The 6,076-nt window shown below is 40.7% G+C and overlaps 1 protein-coding gene across 2 annotated transcripts in view; it reads right to left on the reverse strand.

Moving 5' to 3' along the window:
• GNG2 (G protein subunit gamma 2) overlaps positions 1–6,075 on the reverse strand; it is a 112,911-nt gene extending 106,836 nt beyond the window's left edge. Inside the window, exon 1 of one of the 2 annotated variants that reach the window (XM_077761235.1) lies at positions 6,017–6,075. The gene's annotated coding sequence lies outside the window, so the exon portion shown is untranslated. The remainder of the gene's footprint in view (positions 1–6,016) is intronic. The other variant, XM_077761236.1, reaches the window with a different exon arrangement.
• Position 6,076: the final 1 nt, after the last annotated feature.

A 6,076-nucleotide genomic window follows, 5' to 3' on the forward strand; every position in this document is an offset into this window, starting at 1 on the left:
CCTGTAATATTTACCTTTTCAGATAAACAGAGGGTGAGATCACCTGAAATAAACAGCGGTAGTAGGACTTGGGTTTAATGGTTTTATTGAAAATACACAGGGAATAGTAAAATAGGAAATTAAGAAAAAAGAAGAAAAGGGTTTTCAGCGAACAGCAATGGCCCTACTGACTTTGCAGTGAATATGGAGTAGAACCCAGCTTCTTAGACCCTCTTCATTAGCTCTGAGTGCCAGGTACTGGGGGAGAGGATCGTGGAAAGGTCTGACCCTGACAACCAGGCTGGCAGGAGGGCAAGAAAGTCCAAACGAACAGGGAGGAAGGGGTCAAGGGCCTAGTTTTCCCAAGCCTCTCCTTTAAAGAGCTTGACTGTTTACACATATTTGCCAAGAGATAAAAGAGCTGATCCTGTCTTATCTCAAACCTTGGTATACAGTGGTACCATTTCTAAGAAACATGTTATCACTAGAGATTAAGATTGAGCTCCTTCTTTTTTAATGTTTAATGAAGTCCTCTAGAGACTGTCTGAACACTGATTCCCATTAAATATAAGTCTTTTTCTTTAACGTAAGCATTTGGGGGAACATATATATCTCTAATGCTCTTACCTGGAAGCCTGAATCACAATTCCACTGTGACATCTTTACATTTGAACACAGAAACTGCATACTTACATATTACATAGGATATTAAATTTAAACATTTATGGTCTTCTTTTGAAACAAAATAATTTGGTCTTACAAACAATTTTAAAAGTGACAAACTATAAACACTTTCTCTGTCCATTTGTCCTAAGATGGAGGGAGGTGAAATGGAGATTGAATTGGAAGGCAAGAAGGTATGAATCATCTGGGCAACTCTAGAAAGGTAACTTACATTCTGGGCCTTTTCTATTATCCCTCATCGAGGGTTGGATACAGGTTAAGCTCATCCCCAGGTCATTTTCAGTTGTACCATTCTACAATGTCATAGGCCAGGAACTAAGTCTTAATGCAGCTCTGTAGTCCCCTCTCTACCTGGACCTAGTAAAGCCAGGCATGGATCCTCCCAGTAAATGCAGAATAAATAGGCTTGCAAATTAAACAAAGTAGAGTTCATTATTCACCCAACCAACACATAAAGAGTGCATTATAAGAAATACACATATGATCACTCAGGGGCTCTTCAAATCATTCAAGGTCAATCTCTGTACCCACAACACCACCAGATATTGTTGCTCTTAAGAGACTCCCCTTTTGTCTTCCTGCCCAGCTCCTCTCAGCCTTGTCCACACCCTGCTTCACCAGTTTCACAATCAGGGGTGAAATCTGTAGTGAGAAATGAAACACAGAAGGATTCTCTATTTTCAAAAGTGAAATTTAGACTAGAATCACATTGCATCAGTAGAAACCTTCTTCAGAAATGTATTGTTTAACCACGATAGCCCCTTCTTCACAGATCAGTCCTCTCCATTATACAGAGCTGGAGAGGGGCGCCTGGGCAGCTGAGTTGGTTAAGGGTTGGACCCTTGGTTTCGGCTCAGGTCATGATCTCACAGTTTGTGGGTTCAAGCTTCAGGTCAGGCTCCTCGCTGGCAGCTCAGGGCCTGCTTGCGATTCTCTCTGCCTCTCTTTCTGCCCCTCTCCTGCTCTCTCATGCATGCATGAACATTCTCTCTCTGTCTCTCTCTCTCTCTCTTTCAAAATAAATAAATAAATAAACTTTAAAAAATAAAATAAAGAGCTGGGGAACAATTTAGCACTTTAGATTCTCTTCCCTCTTTCTGACCCCACTAACTATTGGGCATTTTTTTCTCATCCAGCTAATGAGAAGAGACTAGAAAAATGTGGGAACAACAGTCCGCCAGTGCCCCCCGTGTAGCAGCCTGGTCCACATGTGATGAGCAAGCTCACTGGTGTGACTGTCTACAATAAGGGTTTGGACTTTATAGTCAGGTCCTTGATATCACCAATTACCAGGAGCTATGCAGATTTGCTTACTTTCTCTTTCTTTTTTTTTAAAAAAAAATTTAATGTTTTTTATTTTGTTTTCTAGAGAGAGAAGGAGATAGAGTGTGAGCGGGAGAGGGGCAGAGAGAGAAGACGACACAGAATCTGAAGCAGATGCCAGGCTCTGAGCTGCCAGCACAGAACCCAACGCGGGGCTCAAACTCACAAGACATGAGATCGAGATCACGACCTGAGACGAAGTCAGACACTTAATGGACTGAGCCACCCAGGCAGCCCTCCTTTTGATTTTAAAAGTTACTCCTGAGAGAAGTATTTTACTTGGGCAGAGATAATACTGGATATGCAAGCGAATAAATATAAATATTATAATCATGATCTTTATGATGCACTTTGTTAAGAGATTCCACCATTTAAAAAATGTCTCCTTGAAAAAAACAATCCAATTAAAAAATGAGCAAAAGACTTGAGTAAACATTTCTCTAAAGAAGACATGCAAATGGCCAATAGGTCCATGAAAAGATGCTCAGCCTCATTAATCCTTAGGGAAATACAAATTGAAAACATAAAGAAATACCAATCCATATCCATTAGTATGGCTACTATCAAAAACAAACAAAAAAAAACCCTCAAGAAATAACAAGTGTTGGGGAGTCTGAGGAGAACCTGGAACCCTTATGTATGCTGTGGGACTGTCAAATGGTACAGCTGCTGTGGATACCAGTATGGCCATTCCTCAAAACAATTAAACATAGAATTACAATTTGATTCAGCAATTCCATTTCTGGGTACCCCCCAAAAAGTGAAGGCAGAGACTCAAACAGATAATTGTACACTCATGTGCACAACAGCATTATCCACAATAGGTTCAACATGCAAGCAACCCCGGCATCCAACAGATGAGTGAATAAACGAAGTGTGCTATATACACACAATGGAATCTTATCCACTATAAAAAAAAAAAAAAACCAAAACGAAGGAAATTCTGACACCTGCTACAACATGGATGAACTTTGAAGACATTATGGCAAGTGAATTAAGCCAGTCAGAAAAAGACAGATACTGTACGATTCCACTCAGATGAGGTACCCAGAGTAGTCAAATTCAGAGACAGAAAGTAGAATGGCAGTTGACAGGGGCTGTGGGGAGGAGGCAGTGGGGACTTACTGTTTAACGGGAGCAGAGTTTCAGTTTGAGAAAAATGAAAAAGATCTGTTGATGGACAGTGGTAACGGTTACACAACAATGTCAATATACTTAATGCCACAGAATGATGCCACACTTAAAAATGATCAAAAAGGGAAATTTTATGTCATATATATTTTACTTCAATAAAAAAAATACCTCCTGGAATCTTGGAGGTAGTGGCAAAGGTGAAGAATATGCTAATTTTCCCTTATGCCACCCACAAAGAAAAAAATGACATCAGAGTATCTACCACATACCAGGTACTCACATATTCACACACACAGGCAAAACCAAAATGCAACAAAATGAAAAAAAAAAACCCCACAAACCTTGATTATGCACCATTAACTTCTCTTTACAATGAAGAAAGTAAAATTTATACATTAACGTACTAGATGAAGTAGTAAGAACCAGGGGTAGGATTCAAAGGCAGATTTGCCTGACTCTCGAAGCCTGTGTTCTTTTCACTCCACGATGTTCTTTTATTCTATCCACAGTTCTCTTCTTGAACCGGCTTTCTGCTTTGACGATAGAGCTTTCCTACTTAAAAGTTAGGCCTGTCTTCTGAAGTAGGCTAAAAAAGTCAGTCAACCAAATACATTCACTATGTGCCCACCATATGAGGCTCAGGGCTGGACATGAAATAATGGAGTCATGTTTCCACTCAGCCATTGGCCATATGGCAGGAAGAAAAACCCATACAATTAAAATTTCAGTGTCCGTCGACTCCCTCAAAAGCCACTGAATACTCTGGGCAAAAGCACTAGGTCTTTCAATATTCCGTATGGCCAGAACAAGTGGAAATAATCCAGTTTTATAGCATAGAAGCGTTATCTTTTTCCTAAACCCTCTACCATCACAGTTACTGACCTGCTGTTACTCAGTAATGTTGTGCTTCCAACTGGAATTTAACAATAAAGGAAATGTTTTGTGCTGTGCAGAAAATAGGCAGCTCTTAATTGTTTTCTGAAAGAGAACAGGGGGCCCTTTTGACTCCGTTTTTGACTCTCCTGTACCAGAGGGCCAAGGTTTCATTTTCTTACTCTTTTGTGAAACACACAGCGAAGAGGAACGCAGATTGTCTACACATCCCCAAATAAAGCAGAGTATTGGCAGGATCTAGTGAATACAGGCTGGAGTACCAAAGGGAGAGCCCAGATTCCCAACTATTTCATTTAATGACAGGCAGCTCGATCACAAAACTCAGGTGAGGGGCATTCTGGGTCCACGATCCACCCTACATCTCCTCCCTGGAGGATTATCTTTACATGTTTTATCCTTTAGGAGGCAAATGGCAAGTGCAACTGTGAAGTACATGGGATGACTCGTCTTGCCTACAGGTTTGATTAAATTCAGTTAGTCCCCAGGGAACTCTATGGTTTCAACACCAGCAATATTTTGCCCCTTAGACACAGCACAAGTTTAATTTAAGAAGTAACCTCAGAAAAGTAGACTTTTTTTTTTTAATTACCTAACGATTCTCATCTCTGAACATGTGCTGATACCCATCAATGTTGGGAAGCCAAATCAATTTCAGAAAGATGGCATTGAAAAACAGACCCTACAGCTTCTCATAATCGAGAATGGTGATAAATGAGGAGGCTTGTACGCTCTCAGTGGCATATTTAGTGTTTAAAAGCCTGTATTTTAAGAATTTGAGTATCTAAATATGACCTTTTTGCTATTTTTTTACCTTACTATATGCAGTTTTCTTTCCTTTGAAAATGTCTTTTTTCATTCTAAAAATTCAAGAAGAAACCTTTTATCAATGACCATTTATTGCTTATCCACACTCTCTGTTAGAGACAAAGCTTAATTTTGAAAAACATGCTTCATTAGTGTCTTACGCTCTTTCTGCTACATATCCTGCCAAAGAAATCTCACAATTTCATTTCCAATCCATTAGACCCATTTATTGTACTTTTACATATCATTCATATATAAGAACAAGCCATGATCATGGACACTCTCATCAAGAGGATCCATTGCTCAAGATAATCAAAGAACAAAAATCACATTCCGATCTTACCATTTGGGTCTGTGTACTGTGTATAGAGGTAAGGAAATAACCTAGCTCCACTTTTACATTTTGACCCTCACTAACGTTAATATGCATCTTGACCTACAGATGAATAAAATTCAAATAAACATCAAATCCATATATATCTGATTCTGGACAAGTTAAACCCTCCACACTCCCTTTGAGAAAGGATGCAACTTTAGGATGATACCTACTGCCAAATGGTAGCTGTTTCTGAGGTTATCCAGAAAGCAGCTGCACAGAGAGCAGAGGGAGGAAGACACCTTTTTTTTTAATGGTAAATACTGCCCCTCACATACGCAATCCCAGCCCTTGTTGGCAAATTCTGAGTACAAAAGGATTTAACCGAAACAAAATAAAAATAATTAAAAAAAAACAGCTAAATCACAGTCATTATAGTGCAAAACAGAAGCCACCTCGGTGCAATATGTAAGAAAGATAATGCAACGAACATTTTCCACCACTTACACCCTTAAAACGAGGGGACTGCAACGCTCAGAGGATGAGCCCAGGGCTTCACCGCCTCAGTTGATTTCAACTGAGCCCCGCTTTTCTTCCAAGAGAACTATGCAAACGGCTTCTTAACATTGAGCGTGTTTTCCTGACGAATCACCAAAGCGAAGCGCTCATGATGATTTCAAGAAACCAAAAAACCAAAAAGCAAATGTGCCACGAATTTGGTCATTCTCAAAAGCCCTCCGCAAAGCACCCAGCCTCACTCCTCTCCCCCGAGCCCGAAGCAGCGTCCCCATCTTCCCCTCGGAAATCCGCCCTTACGACCGACCGCAGGCGGTGGTCACTCTCCCAACTGAAAAGGAGCGAGCCGAAAAGCGTCCCCTTTACCTTGGCGCCCGCGGCGGGTCGGAGAGCGGCGGGTGTGCGTGGGAGCCTCTCTGTGCAGGA

The sequence above is a fragment of the Crocuta crocuta genome, unplaced genomic scaffold, assembly GCF_008692635.1.
Source record: "Crocuta crocuta isolate KB4526 unplaced genomic scaffold, BGI_CrCroc_1.0 scaffold163, whole genome shotgun sequence".
Lineage (NCBI taxonomy): Eukaryota > Metazoa > Chordata > Mammalia > Carnivora > Hyaenidae > Crocuta > Crocuta crocuta.